This window comes from Gopherus evgoodei, chromosome 9 (assembly GCF_007399415.2).
Source record: "Gopherus evgoodei ecotype Sinaloan lineage chromosome 9, rGopEvg1_v1.p, whole genome shotgun sequence".
Classification (NCBI taxonomy): domain Eukaryota; kingdom Metazoa; phylum Chordata; order Testudines; family Testudinidae; genus Gopherus; species Gopherus evgoodei.
The window spans coordinates 649,597-666,057 of NC_044330.1; the positions used below are offsets into that span (position 1 = coordinate 649,597).

The 16,461-nt window shown below is 47.6% G+C and overlaps 1 protein-coding gene across 24 annotated transcripts in view; it reads right to left on the reverse strand.

The window, feature by feature from the left end:
* DLG1 (discs large MAGUK scaffold protein 1) overlaps positions 1-16,461 on the reverse strand; it is a 395,120-nt gene that overhangs the window by 353,905 nt on the left and 24,754 nt on the right. The window lies entirely within an intron of this gene.

Genomic DNA, 16,461 nt, shown 5'->3' on the forward strand with positions numbered 1-16,461 from the left:
ATGCAAGAAGACGATACCGACTAGCAATCCCCACGACGCGTGCCTTAAGTGCCTGGGGGAATCGCACATCACTGAGAAGTGTCGTATCTGCAAGGCCTTTAAGCCTCGCACAAAGGAGAGGGATCAAAGACTCCGCGCTCTCCTAATGGAAGCGGTATTGACTCCGGCACCGGTAGCACAACCAGCCACCTCTACTCCAGCACCGGACCGCGCCGGCACCAGCAAGACTCCCCGGTACCGTCCATCCCCGGCACCGGGACCCGATCCAAGACCCTCGACGTCTGCAACACCATCTCAGCAGGCTTGAGTGGAGCGCCCGGCATCTACCTTGGCCGCGGCACCGCCTGCAGGGCTGCTGTCAACTCCGGGTCCAGAAGGTCCGTCGAGTTCGGCCCCTCCTAGCTCCCCCGGGGGTCGAGCTGTTAGTCCCATCTACGCCGGAGACCTTCGCCTCGGCACGGGACTTGATAGCGCTCACTGAGCCATCGCAGCCTCAACCCCAGATACCCCCGGGGCGGGTGACCTCCAGAGGCAAGCCAATGCTGAGAGCGCTGTCTCCGGAGTCTAGGCACCAATCGCCCCGGAGACGTGAACGCTTGCGCTCTGGGCGCCGCTCGCAGTCCCGGCACCGTTCTCCTCGGCGGTACCGGTCGCACTCGCGGCGCCGGTCAACATCTGCACGATCCCGGTCTGGCTCCTCTTACCACCGGCACCGAGACTCTAGGAGCCGTTCGCCTCGGCACTCAGCTCCCCGGTCGACCTCCCGGCACCGAGCCGGTGGTAGGTCCCAGTCCCGGTCGACCTCCCTGCACCGCGTCGGTGGCAGGTCCCGGTCCCCAGTGCCATCCCGGCACCGCGCTGGACACAGATCGCAGTCCCGCTCTCGGCACCCACCTCGAGGCAGATCCCGATCCGGATCCCGGCACCGACTACCACACCGATCCCAGTCCCGATCCCGGCACCGGTGCGACTCACGGTACCGATCCTCGGCACCGAGGAGATCGTCGGCGTCAGTGTATAGAGAAGTCTATCTACCTAGCTCGGCGCCTCCATGGCCTTCGAGGGAACCATCCGTATCCTCTCAGGCGGAGAGCGCCTATACGCTGGGGCAGGACAGACACGCGGCTCTGTTTCAGGACTCTCCGCCTCAAGACCAAGGGCCTCAGCAGTGGGGGTTTTGGACCCCCTGGGCGTACCGCCAAGCCCAGGGTCCACAACATATTACTCCCCGCCCTGCAGCGGAACGCAGGCCACCAGAGGCAACGGTGTCTCGCCCCCCTCCCTCCCCAGAAGCTGAGGACAGGTCCAGCCACCAGGACCCAGAGCTCCCTCCAGAGCCGGAGGTGCAGCCCCAGACAGAACCCCCCATGGACGCTCTGCTGCCAGGGGTCTCCTTGTCGTCTTCCCGATGAGGCGGCGGCAGGTACCTCGTCCTCCAGCCCTCCCCCTCTAGATCTTAGGGCACATCAGGACCTCCTCAGGCGCGTGGCGCAAAACCTAGACATACAAGCAGAGGAGTTCTCTGAGATTGAGGACCCGGTGGTGAGCATCCTCTCCGCCGATGCTCCCACCAGAGTGGCCCTACCCTTCATCAAGACTATTCAGGCCAACGCCACCACTATCTGGCAGTCACCGGCCTCCATCCCTCCAACCGCTCGAGGCGTGGAAAGAAAGTACATGGCCCCCTCCAAGAGCTATGAGTACTTGCACGTTCACCCGACACCCTGCTCCCTTGTGGTCCAGTCGGTGAACGATAGGGAGCGCCATGATCAAGAGGCCCCGGCGCCCAAGTCTAAGGAGGCAAGGCGGATGGACCTCCAGGGCCGTAAGGTCTATTCAGCGGGGGCGCTACAGCTCAGGGTCTCGAACCAGCAGGCCCTCCTTAGCCGCTACTCTTTTAACTCCTGGGTAGCCACGGGCAAATTTAAAGAGCTGTTACCGCAGGACGCACATCAGGAATTTACCACTATTCTTGACAAGGGCAAAAAGGTCGCAAGGAACTCGCTGCAAGCCTCCTTAGATGCTGCGGACTCGGCCGCTCGGACCCTTACCTCAGGGCTTACGATGCGCCGCATTTCCTGGCTCCGGGTCTCTGGCCTTCCGCCAGAGCTCCAGCATACCATCCAGGACCTCCCCTTCGAAGGCCAGGGCCTGTTTTCCGATAAAACAGACCCCAGACTAAAGGACCTTAAAGACAATCGGGTCATCATATGGTCTTTGGGGATGCATACGCCTGCGACGCAGAGCAGGCCCTTCCGACAGCAGAACCAGCAGCAGCAGTGTCGGCCGTATCCTCAGTTCCGCCCGCGGCAGGACCTTAATAGGCGCCGTGGCAGGAACAGTAGGCGCAGACAGTTGGGTGGCCAAGCGGGACAAAACCAGGGCTCCGCCAAGGCCCCGCCCGGACCCAAGCCTTCATTTTGAAGGTGCGCCCGAGGGCGCAGTACCAGTTTCCCCTTCAGATCCTTCCCCACAGTTTTCCAACCGTCTTTAATTTTTCCTCCAGGCGTGGACCCAGATAACATCGGACTGTTGGGTCTTGCGCACTGTGCAGGCCGGTTACCACCTGCAGTTTTCATCGCCCCCCCTCCCACCCCCCACCCTCGTCCCTCTTCAGGGACCCCTCTCATGAACAATTCCTCCGTCAGGAGGTGCAGATGCTCCTCGACAAGGGAGCCATAGAGGAGGTTCCAGAGATAGAGAAGGGCAAGGGGTTTTATTCCCGCTACTTTCTAATCCCCAAGTCCAAGGGGGGCCTCAGGCCTATCCTCGACCTGCGGGAACTCAACAAGTATATGGTGAAGTTGAAGTTCCGCATGGTATCCCATCGCTGGATCCTGGAGACTGGTACGCCGCCCTCGACATGCAGGACGCTTACTTCCATATCGCCATATTTCCACAGCACAGGCGTTTCCTTCGCTTTGTGGTCAACCGCCAACATTATCAATTTGCGGTCCTCCCGTTTGGCCTCTCTACGGCCCCGAGGGTGTTCACGAAATGCATGGCAGTCGTCGTCGCATATCTTCGGCGCGACCGCATTCACATGTTCCTCTACCTCGACAACTGGCTGGTCCGGGGCACATCGGAGCTGCAGGTCCGGGACCACGTCCGCAGGATCAGCAGCCTCTTTGCTGCCCTAGGCCTCGTGATCAACGTGGACAAGTCTACTCTGCTCCCCATGCAGAGGATAGAGTTCATCGGGGCCGTTCTGGACTCTACCCTGGCCAGGGCCTTGCTACCCTTGCCCAGGTTCCAGTCGCTATCGGCCATCATTCTGCGCTTGCAGGCGGCCCCGCAGACCTCTGTAAGAACATGTCTGGCCCTCCTGGGACATATGGCGGCCTGTACGTTCGTGACAGCGTATGCTCGACTCCGCATGAGGCCTCTTCAATCTTGGCTCATCGCGCAGTACCGGCCAGCCAGACATTCGTTGGACACAGTTGTCACCGTCCCCCAAGGGGTACTGGACTCCCTTCGGTGGTGGCTGGATCAGTTCGTAGTCTGTGCAGGGCTCCCATTCCATCTGCCCCAACCCTCGGCATCCCTGACGACGGACGCCTCAGATCTGGGCCGGGCGGCGCACAGTTGTGCTCAGAGGACTCAGGGCCTGTGGTCCCCCCAGGAGCTGGACCTCCACATCAACATACGGGAGTTAAGAGCGGTCCGTCCTGCTTGTCAAGCGTTCGTCCATCACCTTCAAGGTCGTTGTGTCGCGGTGTTCACCGACAACACGACGACCATGTTCTATATCAACAAGCAGGGCGGCACCAGGTCCTCTCCCCTATGTCACGAGGCGATGAAGCTCTGGGAATTTTGTATACCCCATGCCATTCACCTTTCAGCCTCCTATCTCCCGGGAGTACGAAACACTCTAGTGGATTGACTGAGCAGGTTCTTCTGCTCACACGAGTGGTCCCTCCGCCTGGACGTCGCCCTCTCATTCTTCCAGAGGTGGGGTCATCCCCGGATGGACCTCTTCGCGTCCAGGGAGAACAGGAAATGTCAGACATTCTGCTCCTTTCAGGGTCGGGAGCCCGGATCAATAGCGGATGCCTTCCTTATCCCATGGGCGACCCATCTGTTTTACGCTTTCCCTCCCTTTCCGCTGGTACACAGGGTCCTCCTCAAGGTGCGCAGGGACAGAGCTCGCGTGATTCTGATAGCTCCAGCATGGGCCAGGCAACATTGGTACCCCATATTGCTGGACCTCTCAGTAGCCAACCCAGTTGCCCTGCCCCTTCATCTGGACCTGATCACCCAGGACCACGGCAGGCTCTGTCACCCGGACCTTCGGTCTCTGCACCTTACGGCATGGCTCCTGCGTGGTTGACCGGCTCCGAGTTACGCTGCTCTACCCCAGTTCGGGAGGTTCTCCTGGGCAGTAGGAAGCCTTCCACCAGGGCTACTTACTCAGCTAAGTGGAAGCGCTTCTCCTGTTGGTGTTCGGAGAAGGGTTTTCTCCCTACAGAGGTTCCCATCACCACTATTCTGGACTACATCTGGTCCCTCAAGGCCCAGGGTCTGGCGATATCATCCCTTCGTGTTCACCTAGTGGCTATCTCCACGTTTCATCCTGGGGGGGACGGCCGTTCCGTCTTCTCCCACCCTATGGTGGCAAGATTCCTGAAGGAGCTGGAACATCTCTATCCACAGATCCACCCTCCTGCCCCTTCATGGGATCTCAACCTGGTTCTGACTCAGCTCATGGGTCCTCCATTTGAGCCGTTAGCAACTTGCTCCCTGCTCTACCTCTCCTGGAAGACCGCCTTCCTAGTGGCCATCACCTCAGCTAGATGGGTGTCGGAAATCCAGGCCCTCCCAGTAGATCCCCCGTATACGGTCTTCCATAAAGACAAGGTGCAGCTGAGGCCACACCCTGCCTTTCTACCCAAGGTGGTCTCAGCTTTTCACATTAACCAGGAAATCTTCCTCCCCGTCTTTTTCCCAAAGCCCCATTCATCCCGCAGGGAGCAACAGCTCCACTCGCTAGATGTATGTCGAGCGCTAGCGTTTTATGTGGACAGGACCAAACCGTTCCGCAAGTCCCCCCAGCTCTTCGTGGCGGTAGCGGACCAGGTCAAGGGACTACCGATTTCCTCGCAGATGATGCGGCCTTTGGCTCTGCAGTGCTCCATGCCGTGACTTCTCACTCCGACCCCACCGCCTAGGTAAGGCTTGGGATTCACCTACCTGGAATGGATATGGGCAATCACTCGAAGAAGAAAAGACGGTTACTCACCTTTGTAACTGTTGTTCTTCGAGATGTGTTGCTCATATCCATTCCACACCCGCCCTCCTTCCCCACTGTCGGAGTAGCCGGCAAGAAGGAACTGAGGAGCGGGCGGGCCGGCAGGGGTATATATCAAGTGCCATAGTGGCGCCACTCTAGGGGGCGACCTGCCAGCCCACTGGAGTTGCTAGGGTAAAAAAGTTTCCAGCAAACGTGCACGCGCGGCGCGCACACCTACCTGGAATGGATATGAGCAACACATCTCGAAGAACAACAGTTACAAAGGTGAGTAACCGTCTTTTTAGCAGGCCAATGCTCAAACTACTGAGCTAGCCCTCCCCCCAAATCTTCCCCTTGACACAAGCATGCTTTTTGCAGCTTGTTTGATTTTTCATCTCCTACTGTGCTACAATCTTTGGAACAAACCAATCAAAATATACTTCGGACATGTCACTGAGCTGGCTGGAGAGGAACGAACATCTTTTTAAAATCACAATTCTGAATTCAACTGTCCTGTCTTCCACGTATTTGCTTCCACAATTTTCCACGAATTTGAAGCCAGAAACCACAACATGAATTCTTTGCAAAGAGAGGGGGTAAAAAAAAATGATTCTTCAATCTTAAAAACTAGAAGAAAAAGAACAAACCTGTGGTTTATGTTCACTCAGCCATGTTTCAACCACTATTTTCTGTTCTTAGCTTAACAACTATGTTCTCCTTGGCTTAGATTCTATCACTTCTTTAATTTGTTCTTAAGTTTTGTCCTTATGTAGACTTAGCTCTTTGTTGTTAATTAAATCAAACTGGATTTCATCCTAGACTGCAACAGTAGCATCAACAGCATATAATCTGTTAAATCCTTATGAAACCTCCATCAATTGCTTTCATAATTTTAGTTCCTCTGTACAGAGTTCCTTGTTATATAAAATGTATGCCACGTGCTATGCTTTGATCGAAGGCTTCCCCAATGCACAGCAGGAATTTCACTAAAGTTATGATAACTGAATGAAAGTGTAGAGACACACACATTTCCTGAAAATTACCCCAAATATCATTTGAAAGCTGGTACATCCATCCTCCTTTTGAAGTCAACCATGAGACTAATGGTACCTACAGTGGAACTTCTGACATTTCACAAGGTATTACTTTCCTCTTAAGAAGGCTTAAATAGCATACTAAACACTAACTGCACCTAAAAAGTTCTTATTTTCTTCATTTTATTTTTCCACTGACTAAATGGCCTCCTTATCAGACTCTCTCTGAATTCCTGGATGGTATCTTCAGCAATTTGGACACAATAGTCTGTCCAATGCATAGGCATCTTTTCAGATATAAAAATCAACAGCATGAAGAATGTAACTTTTCCCTGTTTAGATGCTTGGAATTATTATTGGGCCTTTGGCTGGAAGAGGAGAAATTCAGCCTTACTTTTTCCTTACAGAATTCAGATATTTGGATTACCTGCTCGCTGACATTATGGGCTAGACTGCTCTATTGAATTGCTAAGGGAAGCTTGCAGAAGGTGTAGTAACATGGCATGCTCAGCTAGGCAACATACACATGCATTCACTCACACCCTGGGTCTCGCAAACAGAATCCTCAAGACTGTCCTAAAAGGAAGGACGACAGATTTTAATTACTGAAAATCCAACTCATGTGAAGTTCCCAGCAGTTTCTCAAAAGAAACACACACTAAAGCTCTGTTGTGGACAGCAGTGTGCCTAAAGCAATACACTCAGATGAAGGCAAAAGAACTGAGATCTGAGCAGTGTTGCAGCAGCACAGCAGAGGGAGTCTGAACTTAAGAGGAAGACTGTTTAAGCCTGAGTTGTCTCCACTATGGAAAAATGAGGAGATCTATTCCTGGATGTAATGGATGACCATATATGAGAAGCTTTTTTTGGTCCATAATTCTGTTCATAAGTGTCAGAATTGGTACATAAGAATACCATTTTTATAAAATCTGAAGTACAGGACCTTTTTACCAAAAACCACAAAGTTTTCTCCCAACAAACATGATGGGTTATATTTTTGCCTGTTCTCTGTAAAGTATATCAGGAGAACAAAACTATTCTCCAAAGTCAGGATTCTCTCAAAGATATATCTGGGGTTGTTGGCTTTAAAGACAGGAAGTACTTATAACTCTCAATTTTAAAAACAACTCCAATTGTATAAATCACCAATTAAGCCATAAAGAATTAAACACATTAACAAATAACCACAAAACTTTTTATGGAAATACTAGTCTTATCCTCAATGGAAAGTGACTTTTTTCATTTCACTAAAATACAAATTTAGGCAAATTTCACAACATTCTTTGTACAAACTAAAAATGAGGTTTTATATGAATAAGCAGTCCCTCTTCTAGGGCAACGTGAGAAAATTAAACATCAGGAAATCAAAAGAGGATGCAATACTGCACAGCAATTAGTTTAAGAAACATTTTCAAGACAAATGGTATTTTTAGAAGACAGAAAACTGGTGGAATGCCTTAATTTTCTCTGGAGTGAAAGACAAAACAAGATTCATTTTGTGTTAAAAAAAGATCTCTATAGTAAAAAAAATTCTCCAATTTCTTGATTGTGTGGTATGCTGACCTGCCAAGTGTCAAACATTCAGATGACACAGGATTTGGCATCACTGACAGATTTGTGTTCATTTTAGATAAAATGACAAGGTGATTGGCTAGTGCCTCTTTCTGTATGATTCACGAGTGGCTTAAGAGAAGATTCATGCAATTTCGCTGGGTTTGACGCTCCACATGCTGATTTTCAGGCTGAGTGATCACAACGCTTGGAGGAAAAAACAGTTACTCCTGGTAACTGTTGTTCTTCAAGATGTGTTGTTCATGTCCATTCCAATCAGGTTTCTGCAGACACATGTGCATGACAATCAGAAGATTTTTCCCCGAGCAACATCCACTGGGTCGAACTGGACAAGCCCTGGGCACGCCTTCAGGGTGCTTAATATAGAGGCCTGCCAACCAACCGCACCCGCAGTTCCTTCTTGCCAGCTACTCTGACAGAGGAGTAGATGGTGGATATTGGAATGGACATGAATACCACATAACGGAGAACAACAGTTATGAGAAGGTGAGTAACCATTTTTCTTCTTTGAGTGCTTGTTCATGTCAATTTCAATCAGGTGACTCCCAAGCCTAAGTTTCGGAGGCAGGGTTGGTATCCGCTGACTGAGGCACTGCTCTACTAAAGGTTGCATCGTTTCTGGCCCGCTGGGTGATCGCATAATGTGTGGTGAAAGTATATATGGAAGACCACATAGCAGCTCTACCTATTTCCTGGGTCGGAACTTGCGCCAGGAACGCTGCTGAAGACGCCTGCACCCTAGTGGAGTGTGCTGTGAGTGGAGGGGCAGGCATCTCTGCCAAGCTATAGCATTCACAGATGCAGGACACGATCCATAATGAAATTCATTGGGAGGAGACTGGAAGACCCTTCATCCTGTCTGCCACGGCCACAAACAGTTGAATGAACTTCCTAAACGGTTTCATTCTTTCAGTGTAAAAGGCTAGCACTCTGTAGACATCCAATGAGTGCAGCCTCAGCTCCCTGCCACTCGAGTGCAGCTTAGGATAAAACACTGAGGAAGATGTCCTGGTTGATGTGAAACTGGGAGACAACCTTTGGGAGGAAAGCTGGATATGGCCTGGGCTGAATCTTGTCCTTATAGAACACAGTGTAAGGGGGCTCTGACGTTAAGGCCTTGAGCTCAGACACTCTCCTGGCTGAGGTTACCGCTACAAGAAACACCTTGGCTTACCATCAGGCCCAGGGTACACCTTTGACAGCTTCTAGGTCAGTGGCCTCGGACATCACCCTTCCCGGTCACTGATGGACAGACCTACCCCATGGGTTACAGAAGTGACACTCTCCAGACCGCCCCCTCATACTACAGAGGGGACAGCAGAACTGGCTCTAGACCCACCCATAGCCCAGGTCACATCCGACTGTCAGACCAGTGGAGAAGTCCAGTGCAACCCAGGAGCAACCTGGGCAGATAGAGGGCCAGATTCAATGCTCTAACATGGAAGCCGAAGTACTATGTGGAACCAAGGAGCTTCTAACTGGAACTAGTGCTCTAGCCTTGGTATCTGACTTCTCCTGTGTGACTCCATCAGAGACCAATACCTCAAGGATGAAGAGGGATTTTTAGGCTATGAAAAATGAGAAGTATCCGACCTGTGTCATTTGCAAGGTAGTGGAGATAGAGAATGACACATTCTCTCCATTTCCCTCTGAGAAGGGGAGACAGCAAAGTCCAGGGGTGCACTCCCAGAGAGTCACGTCTGAACCATCGCATCTGGGTTCCGAAGGAAGGGATAGTGCCACTTTTAAAAGATGGTTATGGAGTTGTACCTCCCTGGATTTTCTTAGTTCTGCTTTTAAAACTCCTGCAGATTAGGTACCTATCTTTAATGCAACCCCCTCTCAGGCACTTGAGGCACAATGAATGAGGGTCACTGACTTGCATAGTCTTATTACAGCACTTAAATTGAAGGGATGTAGGCATATCCCAGTACAAAGCATCAAAGATGCTAAGCACATGTCCAAAATATAAGAAAAAAAATGTGATGAATACCACTAACACTATAACTATACTAAACTATTTACAAAAGAACTTAGGAAAGTATTTTCAACTGGGGAGGGAGGGGAGTTGAGTGACAAGACCCAGATTCATAGATGCAATTTCCAGAACGGATCATTGTGCTCATCTAGTCTGGCCTCCTGTACAACACAGGCCACAGAACTTCCTCAGAATAATTCCTAGAGCACACCTAGTCCGCCTGTGGGCAGTGAGAAGGAACTGAAGTGGGGTCATACAGCTCCCACCCTTTGTATCGTGGGCTGGCAGCATCAGTGTAAGGAGAGCGCAAGCACAACTCCAATGCATACCGTTACGAGGGAAAAAATCTCCAGCTTTGGTTCACTGGGTGCGCATATACCTGAAATGGACTGGATATGTGCAATCACTCATTTCAGCTATATTTGAATGACAATGTTTTGAAAAATGTCTTTTAATTTTGATCAGACAAATAAGACATTCTACTCCTTTTCTTCTGCAAACAACTATAGTCAGTGCCACGCCTGATCTTGAAAACTCAAAAACTGATTTACTACATTTAAGGTGAAAGTGAATTCTATTTTGCTATTAAACTATTGAAAAGGTTGCTATTTTAGAAGCATCATCTGTTTGTCACTACAGTGTTTCCAAACACTTCCTACAACTTTACACATGTTGGGTCAGATATATTTACATCTTGATATTTGATAACTAATCACCCACTTGTGGTACTGATCAGCAGCTTTCACATTTACTAGAATTTGCAAGAGAAAGCCATTTAGTGAACGTATGTGCAAATTTTTTAAAATAAAAGTAGCTTGCCAGCATTTTATAAAACTATGCTATCAGTAGGGCCCTACCAAATTCACCGTCATAGGATTTTAAAAATCGTAAATATCATAAATTCAGCTATTTAAATCTGAAATTTCACTGTGTCATACATAACTCTAAGGGTCCTCACCCAAAAAGGAGTTGTAGGGAGGTGTCACAGTTTTGTAGGGAGGGACTGAAGTACTGCTGCTACCTTTACTTCTGCACTGCTGCTGCCTTCAGACTGGGCAGCTGGGGAACGGCAGCTGCTGGACAGGAGCCCAGCTCTGAAGCTAAAGCCACCACCATCACCAGCGCAGAAGTAAGGATGGCCTGGTATGCTACTGCCACCCTTACTTCTGCACTGCTGCCCGCAGAGCTGTGCCCTCAGTCAGCAGCCGCTTCTCTCCAGCTGCCCAACTCTGAAGTGGCAGAGCAGAAGTAAAGGGTGGTATAATATGGTATTGCCACCCTTTACTTCTGCGCTGTTGCTGGCAGGACTCTGCCTTCAGAGCTGGGTGCCTGGCCAACTGCCGCCACTCTCTGGTCACCCGGCTCTGAAGACAGCGCAGAAGTAAGAGTGGCAATACTGCAACCTCCCTAAAATAACCTTGTGACCCCCCCCTGCAACTCCTTTTTGGGTCAGGACCCCCAATTTGAGAAACACTGGTCTCCACTGTGAAATCTGTATAGTATATATATTTTCCCCTGTGAAATCTGTATAGTATAAAGGTAAAAGCACACAAAAGACTCATTTCACAGGGGGAGACCACATTTCACAGTCTGTGATGCATTTTTCATGGCCGGGAATTTGGTAGGGCCCTAGTTATCAGATACATTGACCACCTTTCAGATGCTTCTAGACTACCTATTTTAGCCCTAACAACTCAAACGTCATCATCCCTCTATTTCAACATCCAACAACAGCTGATCCTAGAAAACCTGTGTTTTTTCATTACCTTGACACTGACAGTTCTGAGAGGGATGTCATCAGCAGAAGGACTCACAAGCCTGCAATCATTCAGGAAGTACAAGAAAATTTCTTTAAAATAGATTGGTGCTTTGACAATTAAATAGCTCCATTTCTGAAGCATGTGCCTGGAGGAAAAAAACACTGACGTTGCTGCAACAAATTACAAACAAATGTATATGTTATCTTTAAGCAATATGGCAAATAGCACTGTACATCTGTTCAGTTTGTAGTTAAGAATCATATAACGATACACCTACCAACTACTTTGATTCTAAAAATCTGTAGTAAATGCCAGAACATATGTATTTGAGTTACTTTTTAGAATTTATGCAAGATAGCTATTATCCTGCATAGCAGTGTTACATTACTAATATAACAACATTAAAACTCTCACCTGTTTCATTGGAAACAAACGTTAATGTTACTGGATAAGTAAGATAAAGTTGACTACTCAAGAGCAAGTTTCTTATCCAACAGAATTTGAAAAAAGATTCTGTATTTTAAAGCATACAGTGTAATCATATAAAATTGAAAGCTATTTAAATATCATTGCTTTAGCTCAACCCACATGCCTGCTCTTAAAGAGTATCCATGGTTGCAGTGATGCAAATATGCCTACCTAATACGCAGTGTGCCCACATAAGGAGAAACAAATTCACTCTGATTAATCTTTTAGTACCAACTTCCAAAGCTAAAGCAAAGCAAGTTGGTAAGCCTTAAACATACAAAATAGTAGTATTATAAAAAACAATTTGCCAGCCAAAGGGATAGCTCTTCATTCTGAACTAACAGGAAAGTTAATCTGAATGATCAAAGATCATCATTCAAATTTCCAGAGCAAAGGAAAAAATAATATTCAGTTCTTCAGAAAAGTGTGAGCTCGGTAATGGAGTTTTTCTTCTGTTTCTACAAACATTAAAAAGGTGTAATTATTTCAAACAAGGTTTCCTAGAGGCAGAGAGACCAGAAAAGTACTTATTCTTCTTTCCAAAAATGTTGTTTTAAACCAGTTTCAAAGCTGCTCCAACCACTTTGATTATGTTCATTTAGTTTTACTTCTAGGTAAGAGAACCTATACAATGTATATAACATTAAAGAACACATACTACATCTGTACGTACACACCACTAAAACTTACTCATGCACACATTCGTATGGAAGTAACTGGTCCCTTGTACAGTTATCCTTAAGTTCAGTAATCTTCCTTGAGAGAAAAAGGGGGCGAACTGGGGAATTATTTATTTGAATGAACTCTGCTTAATTAAAAGTGTAACAGATGCAAATACTGTCTCTTGTACTGGCAAGCAGGTTTGGCAAGTGTACAATACATAATACCAGCAAAAGGCCAGGATATTCCTGTGACTATTACTTAGACTGTAGCTCTTTGGGGCAGGTAGGACCGTCTCTTTGTAATGTTTTTGTACAATGCCTAGCACAATGGGGTTCTGGTCCATAAATGAGGTTTCTAAGTATTATAGTAATATAAATATCACAAACACCACACCACATCTAGAACTTCACATTCACCAGACAAGGGTAAAAATTTGATAAAAACATACTTTCTCCAAATGTGCCAGGAAGAATAAACTCCTGAACTCTTAGGGCATGTCCACACTTATCTCTGGAGTCGACAGGGGAGCGTCAGCAGTCGACCTACTGCAGTGAAGACACTGCGATAGGTAGATCTAAGTACGTCAACTTCATCTACATTATTCATGTAGCTGAAGCTGCATAACTTAAATCGATCCCTCCTCTTCCCCACACCCTCCTCCATATAGACCAGGCCTTAGAAGCCAACTGCAGCCATAGGAGACTCTCATAAGCCCACTCAAGTACCGAACAGACAAGCAGAAAAACTGTTTCAAGAGAGGGCCCTGGTTGGCTCTTCACTACAGTGATATACAAACACAAGTAATGCCAAAACCCCGCTGTAACTATATACACTAACTATTCAAGAACTATCAAACTAGCTATAACTATATATAAAACCAACTATATACAACAACGATAGTGAAGAAACAAGGAGTAGCTAGGGAGGTGGAGGAAAGCTAAGCCGCGCTCCACTGTTTCAATGACCGACACAGGCGGTAAGAAGGAACTGAGGAGCGGTCGGGTTGGTAGGGGTATATATCCAGCGTCACTCCGGGGGAGACCCAGCCAACCCATCACCGGTTGCTAGGGTAAAAATCTTCCGACAAAGATTTACGGCACGCGCACACCTAACTAGAATGGATATGAGCAAGCACTCGAAGAACTTATCAACTCTAACCAGATTACTGCCCAGATGGTTTTGTGACAGGTTAAGGGACTTGCTCCAACACTCTGGTGCTCATTCCTTTTAAGGGGTACAAACCCAAAGAGGTTATATGAAATTTGCACGCACACACTCCAACCTCCCGCAGCAGTTTCTCAGATCCCATCTTCTCCCTCTAAGGCTTCCTCCAGGACACATTTCCCTATGCATCGTAGAGCAGGATTTATCCCTTGCTTAACTGCAACTTCCTTGCAGCCAGCAACCTGGACAGTCTCCTACAGTCAGGCAAAACATTCCCCTCCCATGAGGGAACAGCCACCGGACAGGAGCTGGTTCTACACACCCCCACCCCTTGTGAGCATTGTTTTGCCCAGTCTCTCTGATCAGAGCTTCTTAGGGGGTACCAGGGCTACGGTATCAGCGGCAGCTGGAGAATCGGCTGTACCCACTGTGGGACAGGAATCAGCTCTATGAAGTGACTTGCCCCTCTTTCTAAAACATCTCTAGAGGTTATCTTGTTTTGAGGATTTCATCTCTGGAACTGCGCCTGTAGCTCCAGAAGTCACTAGAGCGGCCTAAGAAACTGAGACCAACATACCAGGTGGGGCGGGAGCAATAGGGAGCATTCTATTAAGAGACGCTTCAGTTTAGCCTCTCTATCTTTATGGGACCTACCTTTGAACCCCAAGCAGACTTTACGCTTTGATGGTAAGTGAGTTTCTCCAACATATCAGATAAAACTTGAGTGCCCATCACTATGAGGAAAAGACCTGTGGCAGTTATGATAAGGCTGGAACTCCAGAGTCCTAGGCATAATCCAGGGAACTGCCAGAGACCACAAGGGGCAAGAAATTTGGGGGCAAACCCCCTAGCACAAAGTATGCTACAACTAAGAAAAAAAATTACTAGAAAATAAAAGCTATAATAAACAAAACAAACAAAGGAAGTAAACAACCAAGGCAGAAAGTAGGTTGAAAGCAACAAAAAACAATTGCTCCATCTCAAACCACAGGCAGTCAAGAAGAAACTGAAGTGGTGGCAGGTCCACGCCTCCTCATACCCCTTCACATGGGAGCACAAGGCACTGCTTGACACAGATCTGAAGACACTGCTATTTACAATCTCCAGTCAAAAGTGCACACGCACAAACACATGCTATGGTGGAGCACCCATAAAGATATACACTCAAAGAACAACCAAGATGTTGATGTTAGCCTGTAAAACCAGACTGGGCAACTCACTTAGGCTGGGCCACACTTAAAGTTTAAGCTAACATAGATAGCTATGTTGGTTAAGGGTGAGAAAAACCTGCATCCCTGACTGATGTTGCTATGCTGACCTAACCACCAGTGCAGATAAAGCTGGACTGAAAGAAGAATGCTTCCTTCAATCCAGCTACCATCCCTCAGAGAGGTGATGCACCTAAACCAACAGAAAACCCCCATCTGTCAGTATAGGTTGCATCTACACTACGGGATTATACCAGCACAGCTATAGCCCCTATATCTTTGCTGATATAGTCCACATAGCTTAGGGCAGTAGTCTCCAAACTTTTTTGATCACGCACCCCATCAGTAAAATTTTTGAGCACGCACTCCCTGCCGCACCGGCGCTACCATTTTGCCAAAGGGGAAAAAAAAAAAAAAGGCTGCCCAGACTCCCGCCCAAACTGAAGACAAAGCAAAAAAAATATGATGCGACTCCACTGTAGATTAGAGACATAAACATGTGATGTGCAGGAGATCATCCAGATGCCTTACAACTCTAGTTTTGCCATTTCAATCACATTTGTTAAAAATTGAAGGTTCATTGTCTAATTCCTAGAATCATATCTAGTGTATTTTTTAAGATATGTACAACATTTGCTACTTTGGATAAAACACAGAACCCCAGAATGAGGATTTTCAACACAAACCACACTCTTTAAAAGTGATAAAGTTAAAATTTTTAACAAGGGAAGAATTCTAACTCCCCCATGAGTCACAATATCCTAATGTTAGCAATTTACCCTGTCACATGGAAAAAAGTTATTTCAAGACTGAGATTTTTCAAAGTCACCAAGAAGTTTGGTCCTCAAATTTCCTTTAAAAATAATGTGAATTGGATATCCAAAGCTCCTGTATGGCTTTGAAGATACTTCAGAGAAAAGGGCTGGAATTAAATGTACAGACTGCACACACAGCTCCTGTACTAGGAGGGAATGAACTCTCAGCTTGACTCAGCCAACTGGACCTTTCTCCATTCCTTGATAAGGGTAGCAGCATATTCTTAAGAATAACAGAAGAGGGCCACCAATACAAATCGCTGGGATTTTCAAGCAAAACATTTCAATGGACTGAAATGCTGATAGATAGAACATGTTACCACCACTGGATCCTATGTATGACTAGATCTGATCTCAAGTTTGTATGGCTAGGTGTGGTGATTCTGAACTCATTAGTTATTGCAAACCTTGGATTTGAGAATAAGAGCCCTGTTTAAAGATACAGTCAAGAATCTGGAGTGCATTCACCTCTTTTTGTTTTGTAAATACTCACTCATATCCATATTTAAAGAAGTTATTTCTGCAATAGTCCTCTTGTGACTAAGACTGTCGATGAAAAAAAGTAATAC